Consider the following 25,692-nt stretch of genomic DNA (forward strand, 5'->3'; position numbering starts at 1 on the left):
AATCTTCAGACGAACAAACACCCCGCATGGCATCACAATAAGATATTTTTTGCCTTAGATATTAGACACTTCCTGTTTCTCTGATGTCGCCATAAATTTGTCGGCTCGCCATGGCAGAACCGTTCGAGATATCAAAAATCCCTTCGCAATTTAGCAAGTCCAATGTCTCGACATCATGTTCACCACGTTTGGTGTCAATCCCATGAATCCACTAGGAGGAGTATTTAAAAGTTCAACGCATTCATTTTTTAAACAATCCAAAATAGCCGACTTCCTGTTGGGCGGAGCTTAAATCTTAAAGTGCGAAAGTTGTTCGGGTCGATGAGATCTATATGCGTACCAACTCCCGTACATGTGCGTACATTTTTGCCCGATCTGTGCATCAATGTTATTTTTTTGCATTACAGGGGGCGCTACAGAGCTCCCTTGCCACGCCCATATTCCAGCCTTTGCATGAGCCTAGTGGCACGTGACTTTGACATCTGTGCCAAATTTCCGTTGTTTTCGAGCATGTTAAGGCACCCAAAGTGCACGCCAAGAGCTTAAATATGCCTAAAAATGAAAGTAAAGTTTGACGTGTTGCCATGGGAACAGCGTTCGAGATATCAAAAATCCCTTCGCAATTTATCATCTACAATGTCTCTGCATCGTGTTGACCGCTTTTGGTGTCAATCGCATGAAAATCCTAGGAGGAGTATTTAAAAGTTCACCATATACAACTGTCAAGAAATTCACCTTTTGTGACTGCCACACTTCCTGGTGCCTGTTGGTGGCGCTATTCCCGAGACTCAAAATAGGCACATCGATGCGATCGGAATCCTTGGCCGAACATACACACTGCGTTTCATCCCAATAAGACATTTTTTGCTTTAGATATTAGACACTTCCTGTTTCATTGAATTCGCCATAAATTTGTCGCCTCGTCATGGCAACACCGTTTAAGATATCAAAAATCCCTTCGCAATTTAGCAAGTCCAATGTCTCAGCATCATGTTCACCACGTTTGGTGTCAATCGTATGAATTCCCTAGGAGAAGTATTTAAAAGTTCATGAGTGACACACTTCCTGGCGCCTGGTGGTGGCGCTATACCCGGGAGTCACAATAGGCACATTGATGCGATCAGAATCTTCAGACGAACAAACACCCCGCGTGTCATCACAATAAGACATTTTTTGCCCTAGATATTAGACACTTCCTGTTTCTCTGATTTCGCCACAACTTTGTCGCCTCGCCATGGCAGAACCGTTCGAGATATCAAAAATCCCTTCGCAATTTAGCAAGTCCAATGTCTCGACATCATGTTCACCACGTTTGGTGTCAATCGCATGAATCCCCTGGGAGGAGTATATAAAAGTTCAACGCATGCATTTTTTAAACAATCCAAAATAGCCGACTTCCTGTTGGGCGGAGCTTAAATGTTAGAGGGCGAAAGTTGTTCGGGTCGATGAGATCTATAAGCGTACCAAGTCTCGTACATGTGCGTACATTTTTGCCCGATCTGTGCATCAATGTTTTTTTTTGCATTACAGGGGGCGCTACAGAGCCCCTGTGCCACGCCCGTGTTCCAGCCTTTGGATTTCTGCGATGACGGACGACTCTGACGTCTGTGCCAATTTTCAAGAGTTTTCGAGTATGTTAAGGCCCCCAAAAAGTCCAAAAGTGTTAAAAAAAATAAAAAATAAAAAAATAATAATAAAATATAGCTGCAAGCAGCAATGGCGGGCCCTCGCACGTTTTTTTACCGCTACACGATGCGTCCGAGAAAACGATGCACGGCGGGCAAGGGCATCAAGTGGGTACACATCAGTGGGCTATTTAATGTTGTTACTGAGCCATTTGGGGACTGTAGGTAAAAGAAAAACCCCACATATTAGACAAACGGGGGCGCTAGTGAGCCACTAAAGAGACACGCCTTTGTCTGACCTATTTGTCCACTCTGAACAGCCGACAACTCTGATGTTTGTGCCGACTTTTAGGTTAATCTAAGCACGCCAAGAGTCCTAAATATGCCTGAAATAAATGTAAAGTTTGGGGGGTTGCCATGGGAACAGCGTTCGAGATATCAAAAATCCCTTCGCAATTTATCATCTACAATGTCTCAGCATTATGTTGACCACTTCTGGAGTCAATCACATTATTTCCCTAGAAGGAGTATTTAAAAGAACATCGCATGCAACTGTCAGGCTTAATTAAACCTTTAAAATGAAAGTAAAATTTGACGCGTTGTCATGGGAACAGCGTTCGAGATATCATGAATCCCTTCGCAATTTATCATCTACAATGTCTCGACATCATGTTGAACACTTCTGGTGTCAATCTCATGAATATTCTAGAAGGAGTATTTAAAAGAACATCGGCGTCAACTTAAAGGCTTAAATAAGCCTTTAAAATGAAAGTAAAGTTTGACGCGTTGCCATGGGAACAGCGTTTGAGATATCAAAAATCCCTTCGCAATTTATCATCTACAATGTCTCGGCATCATGTTGACCACTTCTGGTGTCAATCTCATGAATATTCTAGAAGGAGTATTTAAAAGAACATTGGCGTCAACTGAAAGGCTTAAATATGCCTTTAAAATGAAAGTAAAGTTTGACGCGTTGCCATGGGAACAGCGTTCGAGATATCAAAAATCCCTTCGCAATTTATCATCTACAATGTCTTGGCATCATGTTGACCACTTCTGGTGTCAATCTCATGAAAATCCTAGAAGGAGTATTTAAAGGTTTCCTGCATGCAACAGAAAGGCTTAAATATGCCTTTAAAATGAAAGTAAAGTTTGACGCGTTGCCATGGGAACAGCGTTTGAGATATCAAAAATCCCTTCGATATTTATCATCTACAATGTCTCGGCATCATGTTGACCACTTCTGGTGTCAATCTCATGAAAATCCTAGAAGGAGTATTTAAAAGAACATTGCATGGAACTGTCAAAAAAATCCAGCTTTGTGACTGACACACTTCCTGGCGCCTGGTGGTGGCGCTATACCCGGGAGTCACAATAGGCACATCGATGCGATCAGAATCTTCAGACGAACAAACACCCTGTGTGTCATCACAATAAGAAATTTTTTGCCCTAGATATTAGACACTTCCTGTTTCTCTGATTTCGCCACAACTTTGTCGCCTCGCCATGGCAGAACCGTTCGAGATATCAAAAATCCCTTCGCAATTTAGCAAGTCCAATGTCTCGACATCATGTTCACCACGTTTGGTGTCAATCGCATGAATCCCCTGGGAGGAGTATATAAAAGTTCAACGCATGCATTTTTTAAACAATCCAAAATAGCCGACTTCCTGTTGGGCGGAGCTTAAATGTTAGAGGGTGAAAGTTGTTCGGGTCAATGAGATCTATAAGCGTACCAAGTCTCGTACATGTGCGTACATTTTTGCCCGATCTGTGCATCAATGTTTTTTTTTTCATTACAGGGGGCGCTACAGAGCCCCTGTGCCACGCCCGTGTTCCAGCCTTTGGATTTCTGCGATGACGGACGACTCTGACGTCTGTGCCAATTTTCAAGAGTTTTCGAGTATGTTAAGGCCCCCAAAAAGTCCAAAAGTGTAAAAAAAAAATAAATAAAAAAAAATAAAAAAAAATAATAATAATAAAAACAAGCAGCAATGGCGGGCCCTCGCACGTTTTTTTACCGCTACACGATGCGTCCGAGAAAACGATGCAGGGTGGGCAAGGGCATCAATTGGGTAAACATCAGTGGGCTATTTAATGTTGTTACTGAGCCATTTGGGGACTGTAGGTAAAAGAAAAACCTCACATTTTAGACAAACGGGGGCGCTAGTGAGCCACTAAAGAGACACGCCTTTGTCTGACCTATTTGTCCACTCTGAACAGCCGACAACTCTGATGTGTGTGCCAACGTTTAGGTTAATCTAAGCACGCCAAGAGTCCTAAATATGCCTGAAATAAAAGTAAAGTTTGGGACGTTGCCATGGGAACAGCGTTCAAGATATAAAAAATCCCTTCACAATTTCTCATCTACAATGTCTCGACATTATGTTGACCACTTCTGATGTCAATCTCATGAATATTCTAGAAGGAGTATTTATAAGAACATCGGCGTCAACTTAAAGGCTTAAATAAGCCTTTAAAATGAAAGTAAAGTTTGACGCGTTGCCATGGGAACAGCGTTCGAGATATCAAAAATCCCTTCGCAATTTATCTTCTACTATGTCTCGGCATCATGATGACCACTTCTGGTGTCAATCTCATGAATATTCTAGAAGGAGTATTTAAAAGAAAATCGGATGGAACTGTCAAAAAAATCCACCTTTGTGACTGACAGACTTCCTGGCGCCTGGTGGTGGCGCTATACCCGAGACTCACAATAGGCACATCGTTGCGATCGGAATCTTCAGGCGAACAAACACCCCACTTGGCATCACAATAAGAATTTTTTTGCCTTAGATATTAGACACTTCCTGTTTCTCTGATTTCGCCACAAATTTGTCGCCTCGCCATGGCAGAACCGTTCGAGATATCAAAAATCCCTTCGCAATTTAGCAAGTCCAATGTCTCGACATCATGTTCACCACGTTTGGTGTCAAACCCATGAATCCACTAGGAGGAGTATTTAAAAGTTCAACACATTCATTTTTTAAACAATCCAAAATAGCCTACTTCCTGTTGGGCGGAGCTAAAATGTTTCAGTGCGAAAGTTGTTCAGGTCGATGAGATCTATATGCATACCAACTCCCGTACATGTGCGTACATTTTTGCCCGATCTGTGCATCAATGTTATTTTTTTGCATTACAGGGGGCGCTACAGAGCTCCCTTGCCACGCCCATATTCCAGCCTTTGCATGAGCCTAGTGGCACGTGATTTTGACATCTGTGCCAAATTTCCGTTGTTTTCGAGCATGTTAAGGCACCCAAAGCGCACGCCAAGAGCTTAAATATGCCTGAAAATGAAAGTAAAGTTTGACGTGTTGCCATGGGAACAGCGTTCGAGATATCAAAAATCCCTTCACAATTTATCATCTACAATGTCTCAGCATCGTGTTGACCGCTTTTGGTGTCAATCGCATGAAAATCCTAGGAGGAGTATTTAAAAGTTCACCATATGCAACTGTCAAGAAATCCACCTTTTATGACTGCCACACTTCCTGGTGCCTGTTGGTGGCGCTATACCCGAGACTCAAAATAGGCACATCGATGCGATCGGAATCCTTGGCCGAACATACACACTGCGCTTCATCCCAATAAGACATTTTTTGCTTTAGATATTAGACACTTCCTGTTTCATTGAATTTGCCATAAATTTGTCGCCTCGTCATGGCAACACCGTTTGAGATATCAAAAATCCCTTCGCAATTTAGCAAGTCCAATGTCTCAGCATCATGTTCACCACGTTTGGTGTCAATCGTATGAATTCCCTAGGAGAAGTATTTAAAAGTTCATGACTGACACACTTCCTGGCGCCTGGTGGTGGCGCTATACCCGGGAGTCACAATAGGCACATTGATGCGATCGGAATCTTCAGACGAACAAACGCCCCGCATGGCATTACAATAAGACATTTTTTACCTTAGATATTAGACACTTCCTGTTTCTCTGATTTCGCCACAACTTTGTCGCCTCACCATGTCAGAACCGTTCGAGATATCAAAAGTCCCTTCGCAATTTAGCAAGTACAATGTCTCGACATCATGTTCACCACGTTTGGTGTCAATCGCATGAATCCTCTAGGAGGAGTATTAAAAAGTTCACCGCATGCATTTTTTAAACAATCCAAAATGGCCGACTTCCTGTAGGGCGGAGCTAAAATGTTAGAGGGCGAAAGTTGTTCGGGTCGATGAGATCTATATGCGTACCAACTCTCGTACATGTGCGTACATGTTTGCCCGATCTGCGCACTCCTGTTTGTTTTTGCATTACAGGGGGCGCTACAGAGCCCCCTTGCCACGCCCGTGTTCCAGTCTTTGGTTTTCTGCGATCACGGATGACTCTGACGTCTGTGCCAAATTTCAAGAGTTTTCGAGAATGTTAAGGCACCCAAAATGTCCAAAAGTGTTGAAAAAAAATAAAAAAAAAAAAAAAATAAAAATAATAATTCTAGCAAAACCAATAGGGCTTCGCACCTTTCGGTGCAGGCCATTCTGGCCTGCTCCTCGGTGCTCGAGCCCTAAATATAGCTGCAAGCAGCAATGGCGGGCCCTCGCACGTTTTTTTACCGCTACACGGTGCGTCCGAGAAAACGATGCACGGTGGGCAAGCGCATCAAGTGGGTAAATATCAGTGGGCTATTTAATGTTGTTACAGAGCCATTTGGGGACTGTAGGTAAAAGAAACACCACATTTTAGACAAACAGGGGCGCTAGTGAGCCACTTAAGAGACACGCCTATATCTGACCTTTTTGTGCACACTTAACAGCTGACAACTCTGATGTGTGTGCCAACTTTAAGGTTAATCTACTCACGCCAAGAGCCTTAAATATGCCTGAAATAAAAGGAAAGTTTGTGGCGTTGCCATGGGAACAACGTTCGTGATATCAAAAATCCCTTCGCATTTTATCATCTACAATGTCTCAGCATCATGTTGACCACTTCTGGTGTTAATCGCATGAATATCCTAGAAGGAGTATTTAAAGGAACATCGGCGTCAACTGAAAGGCTTAAATATGCCTTTAAAATGAAAGTAAAGTTTGACAGGTTGCCATGGGAACAGCGTTCGAGATATCAAAAATCCCTTCGCAATTTATCATCTACAATGTCTCGGCATCATGTTGACTACTTCTTGGGTCAAACGCATGAAAATCCTAGAAGGAGTATTTAAAAGAACATCGCATGGAACTGTCAAAAAAATCCAGCTTTGTGACTGACACACTTCCTGGCGCCTGGTGGTGGCGCTATACCCGGGAGTCACAATAGGCACATCGATGCGATCGGAATCTATAGGCGAACAAACACCCCGCTTGGCATCGCAATAAGAAATTTTTTGCCTTAGATATTAGACACTTCCTGTTTCTCTGATTTCGCCATAAATTTGTCGCCTCGCCATGGCAGAACCGTTCGAGATATCAAAAATCCCTTCGCAATTTAGCAAGTCCAATGTCTCGACATCATGTTCACCACGTTTGGTGTCAATCCCATGAATCCACTAGGAGGAGTATTTAAAAGTTCAACGCATTCATTTTTTAAACAATCCAAAATAGCCGACTTCCTGTTGGGCAGAGCTTAAATCTTAGAGTGCGAAAGTTGTTCGGGTCGATGAGATCTATATGCGTACCAACTCCCGTACATGTGCGTACATTTTTGCCCGATCTGTGCATCAATGTTATTTTTTTGCATTACAGGGGGCGCTACAGAGCTCCCTTGCCACGCCTATATTCCAGCCTTTGCATGAGCCTAGTGGCACGTGACTTTGACATCTGTGCCAAATTTCCGTTGTTTTCGAGCATGTTAAGGCACCCAAAGTGCACGCCAAGAGCTTAAATATGCCTGAAAATGAAAGTAAAGTTTGACGTGTTGCCATGGGAACAGCGTTCGAGATATCAAAAATCCCTTCGCAATTTATCATCTACAATGTCTCAGCATCGTGTTGACCGCATTTGGTGTCAATCGCATGAAAATCCTAGGAGGAGTATTTAAAAGTTCACCATATGCAACTGTCAAGAAATCCACCTTTTGTGACTGCCACACTTCCTGGTGCCTGTTGGTGGCGCTATACCCGAGACTCAAAATAGGCACATCGATGCGATCGGAATCCTTGGCCGAACATACACACTGCGTTTCATCCCAATAAGACATTTTTTGCTTTAGATATTAGACACTTCCTGTTTCATTGAATTCACCATAAATTTGTCGCCTCGTCATGGCAACACCGTTTGAGATATCAAAAATCCCTTCGCAATTTAGCAAGTCCAATGTCTCAGCATCATGTTCATCACGTTTGGTGTCAATCGTATGAATTCCCTAGGAGAAGTATTTAAAAGTTCATGACTGACACACTTCCTGGCGCCTGGTGGTGGCGCTATACCCGGGAGTCACAATAGGCACATCGATGCGATCGGAATCTTCAGACGAACAAACACCCCGCATGGCATCACAATAAGACATTTTTTACCTTAGATATTAAACACTTCCTGTTTCTCTGATTTCGCCACAACTTTGTCACCTCGCCATGGCAGAACGGTTCGAGATATCAAAAATCCCTTCGCAATTTAGCAAGTACAATGTCTCGGCATCATGATCACCACATTTGGTGTCATTCGCACGAATCCACTAGGAGGAGTATTTAAAAGTTCAACGCATGCATTTTTTAAACAATCCAAAATAGCCGACTTCCTGTTGGGCGGAGCTTAAATGTTAGAGGGCGAAAGTTGTTCGGGTCGATGAGATCTATATGCGTACCAACTCTCGTACATGTGCGCACATTTTTGCCCGATCTGTGCATCAATGTTTTTTTTTGCATTACAGGGGGCGCTACAGAGCCCCCGTGCCACGCCCGTGTTCCAGCCTTTGGATTTCTGCGATGACGGACGACTCTGACGTCTGTGCCAATTTTCAAGAGTTTTCGAGTATGTTAAGGCCCCCAAAAAGTCCAAAAGTGTTAAAAAAAAAAAAAAAAAAAAAAAAAAAAAAAAATAAAAATAATAATCCGAGCAAAAACAATAGGGCTTCGCACCTACGGTGCAGGCCATTCTGGCCTGCTCCTCGGTGCTCGAGCCCTAATAAAAATAAATATAGCTGCAAGCAGCAATGGCGGGCCCTCGCACGTTTTTTTACCGCTACACGGTGCGTCCGAGAAAACGATGCACGGTGGGCAAGGGCATAAAGTGGGTAAATATCAGTGGGCTATTTAATGTTGTTACTGAGCCATTTGGGGACTGTAGGTAAAAGAAACCCCACATTTTAGACAAACGGGGGCGCTAGTGAGCCACTTAAGAGACACGCCTATGTGTGACCTGTTTGTGCACACTTAACAGCCGAAAACTCTGATGTGTGTGCCGACTTTTAGGTTAATCTAAGCAGGCCAAGAGCCCTAAATATGCCTGAAATAAATGTAAAGTTTGGGGCGTTGCCATGGGAACAGCTTTCGAGATATCAAAAATCCCTTCGCAATTTATCATCTACAATGTCTCGGCATCATGTTGACCACTTCTGGAGTCAATCGCATGAATATTCTAGAAGGAGTATTTAAAAGAACATCGGCGTCAACTAAAAGGCTTAAATATGCCTTTAAAATGAAAGTAAAGTTTGACGCGTTGCCATCGGAACAGCGTTTGAGATATCAAAAATCCCTTCGCAATTTATCATCTACAATCTCTCGGCTTCATGTTGACCACTTTTGGTGTCAATTGCATGATTTTTCTAGAAGGAGTATTTAAAAGAACATAGCATGGAACTGTCAAAAAAAATCCAGCTTTGTGACTGACGCACTTCCTGGCGCCTGGTGGTGGCGCTATACCCGGGAGTCACAATAGGCACATCGATGCGATCGGAATCTTCAGACGAACAAACACCCCGCGTGGCATCACAATAAGATAATTTTTGCCTTAGATATTAGACACTTCCTGTTTCTCTGAATTCGCCATAAATTCGTCACCTCGCCATGGCAGAACCATTCGAGATATCAAAAATCCCTTCGCAATTTAGCAAGTACAATGTCTCGGCATCATGATCACCACGTTTGGTGTCACTCCCATGAATCCACTAGGAGGAGTATTTAAAAGTTCAACGCATGCATTTTTTAAACAATCCAAAATAGCCGACTTCCTGTTGGGCGGAGCTTAAATGTTAGAGGGCGAAAGTTGTTCGGGTCGATGAGATCTATATGCGTACCAACTCTCGTACATGTGCGCACATTTTTGCCCGATCTGTGCATCAATGTTTTTTTTTGCATTACAGGGGGCGCTACAGAGCCCCTGTGCCACGCCCGTGTTCCAGCCCTTGGATTTCTGCGATGACGAGCGACTCTGACGTCTGTGCCAATTTTCAAGAGTTTTCGAGTATGTTAAGGCTCCCAAAAAGTCCAAAAGTGTTAAAAAAAAAATAAAAAAAATAAAAGAAAATAAATAAAAAATATAGCTGCAAGCAGCAATGGCGGGCCCTCGCACGTTTTTTTACCGCTACGCGGTGCGTCCGAGAAAACGATGCACGGTGGGCAAGGGCATCAAGTGGGTAAATATCAGTGGGCTATTTAATGTTGTTACTGAGCCATTTGGGGACTGTAGCTAAAAGAAACCCCACATTTTAGACAAACAGGGGCGCTAGTGAGCCACTTAAGAGACACGCCTATATCTGACCTTTTTGTGCACACTTAACAGCCGACAGATCTGATGTGTGTGCCAACTTTAAGGTTAATCTAATCACGCCAAGAGCCTTAAATATGCATGAAATAAAAGTAAAGTTTGCGGCGTTGCCATTGGAACAGCGTTCGAGATATCAAAAATCCCTTCGCAATTTATCATCTACAATGTCTCAGTATCATGTTGACCACTTCTGGTGTTAATCGCATGAATATCCTAGAAGGAGTATTTAAAGGAACATCGGCGTCAACTGTAAGGCTTAAATATGCCTTTAAAATGAAAGTAAATTTTGACACGTTGCCATGGGAACAGCGTTCGAGATATCAAAAATCCCTTCGCAATTTATCATCTACAATGTCTCAGTATCATGTTGACCACTTCTGGTGTTAATCGCATGAATATCCTAGAAGGAGTATTTAAAGGAACATCGGCGTCAACTGTAAGGCTTAAATATGCCTGAAATAAAAGTAAAGTTTGGGGCGTTGCCATGGGAACAGCTTTTGAGATATCAAAAATCCCTTCGCAATTTCTCATCTACAATATCTCGGCATCAGGTAGACCACTTCTGGAGTCAATCGCATGAATATTCTAGAAGGAGTATTTAAAAGAACATCGACGTCAACTGAAAAGCTTAAATATGCCTTTAAAATGAAAGTAAACTCTGAAGCGTTGCCATGGGAACAGCGTTTGAGATATCAAAAATCCCTTCGCAATTTATCATCTACAATGTTTCGGCATCATGTTGACCACTTTTGGTGTCAATTGCATGATTATTCTGAAAGGAGTATATAAAAGTTCACTGCATGCAACTGTAAGGCTTAAATATGCCTTAAAAATGAAAGTAAAGTTTGACACGTTGCCATGGGAACAGCGTTCGAGATATCAAAAATCCCTTCGCAATTTATCATCTACTATGCCTCAGCATCATGTTGACCACTTTTGGTGTCAATCTCATGAAAATCCTAGAAGGAGTATTTAAAAGAACATTGCATGGAACTGTCAAAAAAATCCAGCTTTGTGACTGACACACTTCCTGGCGCCTGGTGGTGGCGCTATACCCGGGAGTCACAATAGGCACATCGATGCGATCAGAATCTTCAGACGAACAAACACCCCGTGTGTCATCACAATAAGACATTTTTTGCCCTAGATATTAGACACTTCCTGTTTCTCTGATTTCGCCACAACTTTGTCGCCTCGCCATGGCAGAACCGTTCGAGATATCAAAAATCCCTTCGCAATTTAGCAAGTCCAATGTCTCGACATCATGTTCACCACGTTTGGTGTCAATCGCATGAATCCCCTGGGAGGAGTATATAAAAGTTCAACGCATGCATTTTTTAAACAATCCAAAATAGCCGACTTCCTGTTGGGCGGAGCTTAAATGTTAGAGGGCGAAAGTTGTTCGGGTCGATGAGGTCTATAAGCGTACCAAGTCTCGTACATGTGCGTACATTTTTGCCCGATCTGTGCATCAATGTTTTTTTTTGCATTACAGGGGGCGCTACAGAGCCCCTGTGCCACGCCCGTGTTCCAGCCTTTGGATTTCTGCGATGACGGACGACTCTGACGTCTGTGCCAATTTTCAAGAGTTTTCGAGTATGTTAAGGCCCCCAAAAAGTCCAAAAGTGTTAAAAAAAAAAAAAAAAATAATAATAATAATAATAAAAATAATAAATCCGAGCAAAAACAATAGGGCTTCGCACCTACGGTGCAGGCCATTCTGGCCTGCTCCTCGGTGCTCGAGCCCTAATAATCCGAGCAAAAACAATAGGGCTTCGCACCTACGGTGCAGGCCATTCTGGCCTGCTCCTCGGTGCTCGAGCCCTAATAATAAATATAGCTGCAAGCAGCGATGGCGGGCCCTCGCACGTTTGTTTACCGCTACACGTTGCCTTCGAGAAAACGATGCACGGTGGGCATGTGCATCAAGTGGGTATATATCAGTGTACTATTTCATGTTGCTACTGACCCATTTAGGTACAGTAGGTAAAAGAAACCCCATATTTTAGACAAACGGGGGCGCTAGTCAGTCACTAAATAGACACGCCTTTATCTGACGTTTTTGTCAACACTTAACAGCCGACAAATCAGATGTGTGTGCCAAATTTAAACTTAATCTACGCTGCCAAGAGCCTGAAATATGCCTGAAATAAAAGTAAGTTTGACGCGTTGCCATGGGAACAGCTTTCGATGTGTCAAAAATTCCTTTGCAATTTAACGTCTTCAATGTCTCAACATCATGTTGACCACTTCTGGTGTCAATCGCATGAATCCCATACGAGGAGTATTCAAAAGTTCACAGCATGTAACTGTCAGCCTTAAATATGCTGGAAAATGAAAGCAAAGTTTGACTCGTTGCCATGGGAACAACGTTTGAGATATCAAAAATCCCTTCGCAATTTATCATCTACAATGTCTCAGCATCATGTTGACAACTTCTGGAGTCAATCGCATGAAAATCCTAGAAGGAGTATTTAAAAGAGCATTGCATGGAACTGTAAGGCTTAAATATGCCTTTAAAATGAAAGTAAAGTTTGACGCGTTGCCATGGGAACAGCGTTCGAGATATCAAAAATCCCTTCGCAATTTATCATCTACAATGTCTCGGCATCATGTTGACCACTTCTTGTGTCAATTGCATGAAAATCCTAGAAGGAGTATTTAAAAGAACATAGCATGGAACTGTCAAAAAAAATCCACCTTTGTGATTGACACACTTCCTGGCGCCTGGTGGTGGCGCTATACCCGGGAGTCACAATAGGCACATCGATGCGATCGGAATCTTCAGACGAACAAACACCCCGCGTGGCATCACAATAAGACATTTTTTGCCTTAGATATTAGACACTTCCTGTTTCTCTGATTTCGCCATAAATTCGTCGCCTCGCCATGGCAGAACCGTTCGAGATATCAAAAATCCCTTCGCAATTTAAAAAGTACAATGTCTCGACATCATGTTTACCACGTTTGGTGTCAATCCCATGAATCCACTAGGAGGAGTATTTAAAAGTTCAACGCATTCATTTTTTAAACAATCCAAAATAGCCAACTTCCTGTTGGGCGGAGCTTAATGTTTAGAGTGCGAAAGTTGTTCGGGTCGATGAGATCTATATGCGTACCAACTCTCGTACATGTGCGTACATTTTTCCCTGATCTGTGCATCAATTTTTTTTTTTGCATTACAGGGGGCGCTATAGAGCCCCCTTGGCACGCCCGTGTTCCAGCCTTTGGATTTCTGCGATGACGGACGACTCTGATGTCTGTGCCAATTTTCAAGAGTTTTCGAGTATGTTAAGGCACCCAAAAAGTCCAAAAGTGTTAAAAAAAAAAAAAAAAAAAAAAAAAAAAAAAAATAAAATAATAATAAAAATAATAATCCGAGCAAAAACAATAGGGCTTCGCACCTTTCGGTGCAGGCCATTCTGGCCTGCTCCTCGGTGCTCGGGCCCTAATAAAAAATATAGCTGCAAGCAGCAATGGCGGGCCCTCGCACGTTTTTTTACCGCTACACGGTGCTTTCCAGAAAACGATGCACGGTGGGCAAGGGCATCAAGTGGGTAAATATCAGTGGGCTATTTAATGTTGTTACTGAGCCATTTGGGGACTGTAGGTAAAAGAAACCCCACATTTTAGACAAACAGGGGCGCTAGTGAGCCACTTAAGAGACACGCCTATATCTGACCTTTTTGTACACACTTAACAGCTGACAACTCTGATGTGTGTGCCAACTTTAAGGTTAATCTAAGCTGCCAAGAGCCTTAAATATGCCTGAAATAAAAGTAGTTTGCGGCGTTGCCATGGGAACAGCGTTCGAGATATCAAAAATCCCTTCGCAATTTATCATCTACAATGTCTCTGCATCATGTTGACCACTTCTGGTGTTAATTGCATGAATATCCTAGAAGGAGTATTTAAAGGAACATCGGCGTCAACTGAAAGGCTTAAATATGCCTTTAAAATTAAAGTAAACTTTGACGCGTTGCCATGGGAACAGCGTTTGAGATATCAAAAATCCCTTCGCAATTTATCATCTACAATATCTCGGCTTCATGTTGAACACTTTTGGTGTCAATTGCATGATTATTCTAGAAGGAGTATATAAAAGTTCACTGCATGCAACTGTAAGGCTTAAATATGCCTTTAAAATGAAAGTAAAGTTTGACACGTTGCCATGGGAACAGCGTTTGAGATATCAAAAATCCCTTCACAATTTATCATCTACTATGCCTCAGCATCATGTTGACCACTTTGTTGTTAATCGCATGAATATCCTAGAAGGAGTATTTAAAGGAACATCGGCATCAACTGAAAGGCTTAAAAATGCCTTTAAAATGAAAGTAAAGTTTGGGGCGTTGCCATGGGAACAGCGTTCGAGATATCAAAAATCCCTTCGCAATTTATCATCTACTATGCCTCAGCATCATGTTGACTACTTCTGGTGTTAATCGCATGAATGTCCTAGAAGGAGTATTTAAAGGAACATCGGCGTCAACTGAAAGGCTTAAATATGACTTTAAAATGAAAGTAAACTTTGACGCATTGCCATGGGAACAGCGTTTGAGATATCAAAAATCCCTTCGCAATTTATCATCTACTATGTCTCGGCATCATGTTGACCACTTCTGGTGTCAATCTCATGAATATTCTAGAAGGAGTATTTAAAAGAACATCGGCGTCAACTGAAAGGCTTAAATATGCCTTTAAAATGAAAGTAAAGTTTGACGCGTTGCCATGGGAACAGCGTTCAACATATCAAAAATCCCTTCGCAATTTATCATCTACAATGTCTCCGCATCATGTTGACCACTTCTTGTGTCAATCGCATGAAAATCCTAGAAGGAGTATTTAAAAGAACATCGCATGGAACTGTAAGGCTTAAATATGCCTTTAAAATGAAAGTAAAGTTTGACAGGTTGCCATGGGAACAGCGTTCGAGATATCAAAAATCCCTTCGCAATTTATCATCTACAATGTCTCGGCATCATGTTGACCACTTCTTGTGTCAATCGCATGAAAATCCTAGAAGGAGTATTTAAAAGAACATTGCATGGAACTGTCAAAAAAATCCAGCTTTGTGACTGACACACTTCCTGGCGCCTGGTGGTGGCGCTATACCCGGGAGTCACAATAGGCACATCGATGCGATCGGAATCTTCAGACGAACAAACACCCTGCATGGCATCACAATAAGATATTTTTTGCCTTAGATATTAGACACTTCCTGTTTCTCTGAATTCGCCATAAATTCGTTGCCTCGCCATGGCAGAACCGTTCGAGATATCAAAAATCCCTTCGCAATTTAGCAAGTACAATGTCTCAGCATCATGTTTACCACGTTTGGTGTCAATCGCATGCATCCTCTAGGAGGAGTATTTAAAAGTTCAATGCATGCATTTTTTAAACAATCCAAAATAGCCGACTTCCTGTTGGGCGGAGCTTAAATGTTAGAGGGTGAAAGTTGTTCGGGTCGATGAGATCTATATGCGTACCAACTCTCGTACATGTGTGTAAATTTTTGCCCGATCTGTACCCCAATGTTTGTTTTTGCATTACAGGGGGCGCTACAGAGCTCCCTTACCACGCCCGAATTCCAGCCTTTGCCGGGTCCTAATGGCCGACGACTCTGACATCTCTGCCAATTTTCAAGAGTTTTTGAGTATGTTAAGGCCCCCAAATTGCCCTGAAACGTAAAAAAAAAAAAAAAAAAAAAAAAAAAATAATAATAAATCCGAGCAAAAACAATAGGGCTTCGCACCATTCGGTGCAGGCCATTCTGGCCTGCTCCTCGGTGCTCGGGCCCTAATAATAATCCGAGCAAAAACAATAGGGCTTCGCACCTACGGTGCAGGCCATTCTGGCCTGCTCCTCGGTGCTCGAGCCCTAATAATAATCCGAGCAAAAACAATAGGGCTTCGCACCTACGGTGCAGGCCATTCTGGCCTGCTCCTCGGTGCTCGGGCCCTAAATAAAAATAAATATAGCTGCAAGCAGCAATGGCGGGCCCTCGCACGTTTTTTTACCGCTACACGGTGCGTCCGAGAAAACGATGCACGGTGGGCAAGGGCATCAAGTGGGTAAATTTCAGTGGGCCATTTAATGTTGTTACTGAGCCATTTGGGGACTGTAGGTAAAAGAAACCCCACATTTTAGACAAACGGGGGCGCTAGTGAGCCACTTAAGAGACACGCCTATTTCTGACCTGTTTGTGCACACTTAACAGCCGACAACTCTGATGTGTGTGCCGACTTTTAGGTTAATCTAAGCACGCCAAGAGTCCTAAATATGCCTGAAATAAATGTACGTTTGGGGCGTTGCCATGGGAACAGCGTTCGAGATATCAAAAATCCCTTCGCAATTTATCATCTACTATGTCTCGGCATCATGTTGACCACTTCTGGTGTCAATCTCATGAATATTCTAGAAGGAGTATTTAAAAGAACATCGGCGTCAACTTAAAGGCTTAAATAAGCCTTTAAAATGAAAGTAAAGTTTGACGCGTTGCCATGGGAACAGCGTTTGAGATATCAAAAATCCCTTCGCAATTTATCATCTACAATGTCTCGGCATCATGTTGACCACTTCTGGTGTCAATCTCATGAATATTCTAGAAGGAGTATTTAAAAGAACATTGGCGTCAACTTAAAGGCTTAAATAAGCCTTTAAAATGAAAGTAAAGTTTGACGCGTTGCCATGGGAACAGCGTTTGAGATATCAAAAATCCCTTCGCAATTTATCATCTACAATGTCTCAGCATTATGTTGACCACTTCTGGAGTCAATCACATTATTTCCTCAGGAGGAGTATTTAAAAGTTTACCGCATGCAGCTGTAAGGTTTAAATATGCCTTAAAAATGAAAGTAAAGTTTGACAGGTTGCCATGGGAACAGCGTTAGAGATATCAAAAATCCCTTCGCAATTTATCATCTACAATGTCTCGGCATCATGTTGACCACTTCTTGTGTCAATCGCATGAAAATCGTAGAAGGAGTATTTAAAAGAACATCGCATGGAACTGTAAGGCTTAAATATGCCTTAAAAATGAAAGTAAAGTTTGACAGGTTTTCATGGGAACAGCGTTCGAGATATCAAAAATCCCTTCGCAATTTATCATCTACAATGTCTTGGCATCATGTTGACCACTTTTGGTGTGAATCGCATAAACATTCTAGGAGGAGTATTTAAAAGAACATCGCATGGAACTGTAAAAAAAAATCCACCTTTGTGACTGACAGACTTCCTGGCGCCTGGTGGTGGCGCTATACCCGGTAGTCACAATAGGCACATCGATGCGATCAGAATCTTCAGACAAACAAACACACCGCGTGTCATCACAATAAGAAATTTTTTGCCTTTGATATTAGACACTTCCTGTTTCTCTGATGTCGCCATAATTTTGTCGCCTCGCCATGGCAGAACCGTTCGAGATATCAAAAATCCCTTCGCAATTTAGCAAGTCCAATGTCTCGACATCATGTTCACCACGTTTGGTGTCAATCCCATGAATCCCCTGGGAGGAGTATATAAAAGTTCACCGCATACATTTTTTAAACAATCCAAAATAGCCGACTTCCTGTTGGGCGGAGCTTAAATGTTAGAGGGCGAAAGTTGTTCGGGTCGATGAGATCTATAAGCGTACCAATTCTCGTACATGTGCGTACATTTTTGCGCGATCTGTGCATCAATGTTTTTTTTTGCATTACAGGGGGCGCTACAGAGCCCCCGTGCCACGCCCGTGTTCCAGCCTTTGGATTTCTGCGATGACGGACGACTCTGACGTCTGTGCCAATTTTCAAGAGTTTTCGAGTATGTTAAGGCCCCCAAAAAGTCCAAAAGTGTTAAAAAAAATAAAAAAAATAAAAAAAATAATAAAAATAATAATCCGAGCAAAAACAATAGGGCTTCGCACCTACGGTGCAGGCCATTCTGGCCTGCTCCTCGGTGCTCGAGCCCTAATAATAAAAATAATAAATCCGAGCAAAAACAATAGGGCTTCGCACCTACGGTGCAGGCCATTCTGGCCTGCTCCTCGGTGCTCGAGCCCTAAATATAGCTGCAAGCAGCAATGGCGGGCCCTCGCACGTTTTTTTATCGCTACACGGTGCGTCCGAGAAAACGATGCACGGTGGGCAAGGGCATCAAGTGGGTACATTTCAGTGAGCTATTAAATGTTGTTACTGATCCATTTGGGGACTGTAGCTAAAAGAAACCCCACATTTTAGACAATCAGGGGCACTAGTGAGTTACTTAAGAGACACGCCTATGTCTGACATGTTTGTGCACACTTAACAGCCGACAACTCTGATGTGTGTGCCAACTTTAAGGTTAATCTAATCACGCCAAGAGCCTTAAAAATGTCTGAAATAAAAGTAAAGTTTGCGGCGTTGCCATGGGAACAGCGTTCGAGATATCAAAAATCCCTTCGCAATTTATCATCTACAATATCTCGGCTTCATGTTCACCACTTTTGGTGTTAATCGCATGAATATCCTAGAAGGAGTATTTAAAGGAACATCGGCGTCAACTAAAAGGCTTAAATATGCCTTTAAAATGAAAGTAAACTTTGACGCATTGCCATGGGAACAGCGTTCGAGATTTCAAAAATCCCTTCGCATTTTAACATCTACAATGTCTCGGCATCATGTTGACCACTTTTGGTGTCAATCTCATGAATATTCTAGAAGGAGTATTTAAAAGAACATCGGCGTCAACTGAAAGGCTAAAATAAGCCTTTAAAATGAAAGTAAAGTTTGAAGCATTGCCATGGAAACAGCGTTCGAGATATCAAAAATCCCTTCGCAATTTATCATCTACTATGTCTCGGCATCATGTTGACCGCTTTTTGTGTCAATCTCATGAATATTCTAGAAGAAGTATTTAAAAGAACATCGGCGTCAACTGAAAGGCTAAAATAAGCCTTTAAAATGAAAGTAAACTTTGACGCATTGCCATAGGAACAGCGTTGGAGATATCAAAAATCCCTTCGCAATTTATCATCTACAATGTCTCGGCATTATGTTGACCACTTCTGGAGTCAATCACATTATTTCCTCAGGAGGAGTATTTAAAAGTTTACCGCATGCAGCTGTAAGGTTTAAATATGCCTTAAAAATGAAAGTAAAGTTTGACAGGTTGTCATGGGAACAGCGTTCGAGATATCAAAAATCCCTTCGCAATTTATCATCTACAATGTCTCAGCATCGTGTTGACCGCTTTTGGTGTCAATCGCATGAAAATCCTAAGAGGAGTATTTAAAAGTTCACCATATGCAACTGTCAAGAAATCCACCTTTTGTGACTGCCACACTTCCTGGTGCCTGTTGGTGGCGCTATACCCGGGAGTCACAATAGGCACATCGATGCGATCAGAATCTTCAGACGAACAAACACCCCGCGTGTCATCACAATAAGACATTTTTTGCCCTAGATATTAGACACTTCCTGTTTCTCTGATTTCGCCACAATTTTGTCGCCTCGCCATGGCAGAACCGTTCGAGATATCAAAAATCCCTTCGCAATTTAGCAAGTACAATGTCTCAGCATCATGTTTACCACGTTTGGTGTCAATCGCATGCATCCTCTAGGAGGAGTATTTAAAAGTTCAATGCATGCATTTTTTAAACAATCCAAAATAGCCGACTTCCTGTTGGGCGGAGCTTAAATGTTAGAGGGTGAAAGTTGTTCGGGTCGATGAGATCTATATGCGTACCAACTCTCGTACATGTTCATAAATTTTTGCCCGATCTGTGCCCCAATGTTTGTTTTTGCATTACAGGGGGCGCTACAGAGCTCCCTTACCACGCCCGAATTCCAGCCTTTGCCGCGTCCTAATGGCCGACGACTCTGACATCTCTGCCAATTTTCAAGAGTTTTTGAGTATGTTAAGGCCCCCAAATTGCCCTGAAACGTAAAAAAAAAATAAAAAAAAAAAAAAAAAAAAAAAATAATAAATCCGAGCAAAAACAATAGGGCTTCGCACCATTCGGTGCAGGCCATTCTGGCCTGCTCCTCGGTGCTCGGGCCCTAATAATAATCCGAGCAAAAACAATAGGGCTTCGCACCTACGGTGCAGGCCATTCTGGCCTGCTCCTCGGTGCTCGGGCCCTAATAATAATCCGAGCAAAAACAATAGGGCTTCGCACCTACGGTGCAGGCCATTCTGGCCTGCTCCTCGGTGCTCGAGCCCTAATAATCCGAGCAAAAACAATAGGGCTTCGCACCTTTCGGTGCAGGCCATTCTGGCCTGCTCCTCGGTGCTCGAGCCCTAATAACTCCTTGAAGAACAATAGGGTCCTCACACCCCGGTGTGCTCGGGCCCTAATAAAGGAGTTAAACATCTTAACACATACACATTTGTTTATTATTTAAACGGTTAAGTTTTTAAATTAAGTGTATTAACCTCATTATTATTCTTTACTCACATTATTCTTTATCCAGATTGCAGAAACAACATTTATTGTTGACAAAGTGTGGTACATGACTTCTGCAAACAAAATGCAAATATAATTAAACTTTATACTGTAAAATAAAAGATTAAAACAAACACATACAAAATGCATGACTCTTGCGTATTAAATTCCTTTACAAAAGCATGTGGTTATTCTTCAAGCAGGGGTTGGTTATGTTACACCATAAAATAAAGCAAATAAATATTTTATCATCCCCGTCATGCATGTTGCTTCTCTTACTGTAAAAACACCCATGTTTAACGTTATCTACGTTAAATGGCGACTGATGATAAAATACTTGCACTTACACGAAAATACATCACAGAAAAGAATAACAAACAAAAAGGATAACCAACTGGGTATCGCGCTGTAGAACAATAAGTGCAATCTACGTAGATTTAAAAGAAAAAGAAAAGTATCTTAATAACTTACCTTACTGTGTTATATAAAACTCCAAAAAGACAAAAGATCGCGCGTCCTCCGTCCAGTACACAGCACGGGTTTGAAATTCGCGGAAGTTCCTGATCATGACCAGTTGCATTATGGGAAAGGTAGTCCATTTTCCACGGCGTATTGAACGCTCCTGAGGTTAAATGACTACTATTTCCAAGATGCATTGCAATATATGTCATTGTTTTAGGAACGAAAGTGCACCAATAAATATTAGTATTAGTAAGTCGTATTTTTAAATTTAAACACAATTTAATGTAAAGTCTTATTTATTTATAAAAAATAAAATACAAAACTAAAAAGACTTAAACAAGCACACATACTTAAAATACTTTTGTTTGATGTATATTAGAACAGACTGCATTATTCATTTATCTGTTTATTGCATTGTTTGTATATTGCACATTGACCCCTTTGGATTAACTGCCCAAAATAAAATTTTCTACATTTTGTCTTTCAATAAGGATAAACATATTTATTATTGCCTTAAATATTAACTTTGATGTTTTATCAATTGTAAATATGATTTTATATAAATAGGTTTTGAAAAGTGTCTGCTATTTAATAAATAAATATTGTCAATGGTTTTTGACATGACAAAGCCATTTAATTTAGACTTTTTACATTTACAAAAACTTTTTGGTGTGTTTTTTTTACTCTTTGGCCAACCAAACCTTAGCCAGAACTCTGCCAGATATTTACTATTTTCTGGCAGACCACACTCAAGCCAGGACTCAGCCAAAAATGTACCTTTTGCTTTTGGCTGGCTAGCCTCACCCCACAACTCCCCCGAAAGCTGTTTCACACAAAGGTGTGAACAAAAGAGAGCCTAAATTTAGCCATAAATGCCCAATGTAAGCCAGATTTGTGCCAGAAACTTTGCTATCTGGGAAGTGATCATTGAGCCGACACATCAGACAAGTTAACTGTCGGAAAAGGAGTTGTTGTAAGCTGGAAATACAATAAATAAAGTTAAAACAGCCATAGAGTCCGTGGTCTCTTAACTCGCCACTGTCAGTCTTTGCATCTTGACGCGGGCAGACCAAAGCGCGAATACACGTGAAGGGGTGACTTGCGCTCTGCATCTCATGCAACAGATGCATGCGCATCAAGATTGCGGCCCTGTCCTCTTGCTTTCCATGTGAAATCAATGCTTCGCTGAGTGATTGGCAGCATAATGATTGACAGCATAATGCAATCGATCGTGTTTCCGTTAGTTAAGCATACGATTTAGATATATAGCTTTCTTATCTGAAGATTATGTAAATGGCATATCTAATAGCTGTGGCAAGCTGTATTTTAATGTGTCATAAATTTCTCAAAGTCATGACTGTTTAAATACACTTGGCATCACATGCATTATTTAAGGTAAAGTGACACTTTTTCGAGTCAATTCACAATCATTTAAACCATGCAGCTGTTATAGAGCCGATGCCAAACGATCACTGTTACGCGAGGACGCGAAACTGACGCCCGCGGATACGCGACTTTAGAAACTAATACGTTTACAATGTATTACATTGATGAAAAAGGTAATTAAGTGTGCTTGCAAAAGCACACTTGTTGTTCTTCTTAGGTTTTATTATTCTTATTATTATTAAGTGTGCTTGCAAAAGCACACTTGTTGTTCTTCTTAAGTTTTATTATTCTTATTATTATTATTATTATTCCCGGGTAGATTTTTTGTGTCAGCTCTAGCGACCAGACCGTTTGACGCAGAGACGTCGTTCAAACTTTAAAATGTTCGGGCAGTACCGGTGTAAGTTGCTTGAGAAGATGAAGTCACAGATCCATGTCGTTCGGCCACCATATTGGATAGAACACAAAACCTTAAAAAAGTTTCACAGGTCACAAATTTTGTCGAAACTTCATGAAATTCCACGTACACGATCCTTGGACCAAGCCTCACAAAAGTTACTAGAAGGATTTTTGATTTTCGGAAGCATTTGCCCATCACAGACCAAAATATACCTATGGCGTAGTCGCCAAACAGGAAGTAGTTCAAATCTCAATATGTCTGTAACATTTATTAACCAAAAATTTTATATGAACTCTTGACTCCAATGTGAAGATGCCCAAGATAAAAAAAACATTGCAGAAACATGTCTATATTATGTTATTTCCACTTTAAAATGTCCAATTAAAACCTGTGTAAAAATAAAAATGTCATTAGCTTTTACCACTAGAGGGCAGCCCAAGCGTGTTTAATTGCCTTGCCTTCACACGTGACTAGACCCAAACTAATTCCGTGCCTATTGAAAACTATATATACTGAGGATTATTTGATACTAAATCCGATGGAATATTAATATTTCTCATATACGTTTGTTTACAAAACTGCAAATGGATTTTATATTCTGAAGGCGTGAATCAACGCGAGCTCTCTGGAGAACGTGCAGTCTCACAGACAGGTATGTTTCGGGGATTCAGACGTAAAACCCTTTCTTTTATTTCAGTAATATATTGCATGACAAGTTTAATTCCCTTTTTCATCAATGTAAAACATTGTAAATGTATTAGTTTGTAAAGACGCGTCAGTTTCGCGTCCTCGCGTAACAGTGATCGTTTGGCATCGGCTCTATAACAGCTGCATGGTTTAAATGATTGTGAATTGACGCGAAAAAGTGTCACTTTACCTTAAATCATGCATGTTATGCCAAGTGTATTTAAACAGTCATGACTTTGAGAAATGTATGACACATTAAAACACAGCTTGCCACAGCTGGAGTAGCGGTGAATAAAACACGTCAAACACACACAAGACACACACAAACACAATAACCGTATATATATTTATGTGTGTACACACACACAATTCTAAATGGATCAAGAAAAATACAAGAATTGGATCGGTATCGGTCGATACTCAGAATTTAGGAATCGAAATCGGATCGGTAATGAAAAAAGTGGATCGGCCCACCCCTATTCCATATTATAAACTTTTGGTTATGTGTACTTAAGTGAGTAAATAAATTCAATTCTCAATGAGTGTGATGTGCAGCACAGCCATTATAATTGGTTCTAGGCTAGCTAGAGCAGGTGATGTAGGCTAGTGATCCCTGTATTTACATAAAATGGTCTGGGCTAAGCCCCGGATGTCCTTCAATGCTGGAAACACCCCTGGTTACAAGCCTGTGTGTGTGTGTGTGTGTGTGTGTGTGTGTGTGTGTGTGTGTGTGTGTGTTTGTGTGTGCCTGGTAATTATCACGTTGTGGGGACCAATTGTCCCCACAAAGATAGGAATACCAGTGTTTTTGTGACCTTGTGGGGACATTTTGATGTCCCCATGAGGAAACAAGCTTATAAATCAAACAAGATGATGTTTATTGAAAATCTAAGGTACAAGAAAGTTTTCTGTGATGGTTGGGGTTAGGGAATGGGGTAGGTAAGGGGAATAGAATATACAGTTTGTACAGTATAAAATGCATTACGTCTATGGAATGTCCCCATAAAACATGGAAACCAGAATGTGTGTGTGTGTGTGTGTGTGTGTGTGTGTGTGTGTGTGTGTGTGTGTGTGTGTGTGTGTGTGTGTGTGTGTGTGTGTGTGTCTCAGCAATGCTTTCACAATGCGAGGATTTGATTTCCAATACAAGGATGCACAAGATAAAAAAAATATTCTAAAATTTTACATTTCACAAATCACGTTAGTGACCGCACCAGAGCAAGCACACTTTTGCAGTTCGTCCCGAAATGCATTTTCTAGTTAAACTTGTCATGCCATATATTACTGAAATAAAAGAAAGGGTTTTACGTCTGAATCCCCGAAACATTCCTACCTGTATGTGAGACAGCACGTTCTACAGAGAGCTCGCGTTGATTCACACCTTCAAGAATATAAAATCCATTGGCAGTTGTGTGCACAAACGTATATGAGAAATATTAACATTCCATCGGATTTAGTATCAAATAATCCTCAGTATATATAGTTTTCAATAGGCACCCACTTAGTTTCGGTCTAGTCACGTGTGAAGGCAATTAAACACGCTTGGGCTGCTCTCTACTGGTAAAGTCTGATGGAAATTTTTATTTTTACACAGGTTTTAATTGGACATTTTAAAGTGGAAATAACATAATATAGACATGTTACTGCAATGTTTCTTTATCTTGGGCATCTTCACATTGGAGTCAAGAGTTCATTTAAAAAAATTGGTTAATAAATGTTACAGACATATTGAGATTTGAACTACTTCCTGTTTGGCGACTACGCCATAGGTATATTTTGGGCTGTGATGGACAAATGCTTCCGAAAATCAAAAATCCTTCTAGTAACTTTTGTGAGGCTTGGTCCAAGGATCGTGTACGTGGAATTTCATGAAGTTTCGATAAAATTTGTGACCTGTGAAACTTTTTTAAGGTTTTGTGTTCTATCCAATATGGTGGAAGAACGACATGGATCTGTGACTTCATCTTCTCAAGCAACTTACACCGGTACTGCCCGAACATTTTAAAGTTTGAACGGCGTCTCTGCGTCAAACGGTCTGGTCGCTAGAGCTGACACAAAAAATCTACCCGGGAATAATAATAATAA

The 25,692-nt window shown here is 41.4% G+C and overlaps 1 long non-coding RNA gene across 1 annotated transcript in view; it reads right to left on the reverse strand.

Moving 5' to 3' along the window:
• The window catches only part of LOC135749382 (uncharacterized), a 43,271-nt gene extending 21,692 nt beyond the window's left edge, over positions 1–21,579 (reverse strand). Inside the window, exons 1-2 of the long non-coding RNA XR_010532367.2 lie at positions 21,144–21,579; positions 20,685–20,746 (exon numbers count right to left, since the gene is read on the reverse strand). This is a non-coding gene — a long non-coding RNA (uncharacterized lncRNA). The remainder of the gene's footprint in view (positions 1–20,684; positions 20,747–21,143) is intronic.
• Between the last annotated feature and the right edge of the window lie 4,113 nt (positions 21,580–25,692).

This window comes from Paramisgurnus dabryanus, chromosome 16 (assembly GCF_030506205.2).
Source record: "Paramisgurnus dabryanus chromosome 16, PD_genome_1.1, whole genome shotgun sequence".
NCBI classification, from domain to species: Eukaryota; Metazoa; Chordata; class Actinopteri; order Cypriniformes; family Cobitidae; genus Paramisgurnus; species Paramisgurnus dabryanus.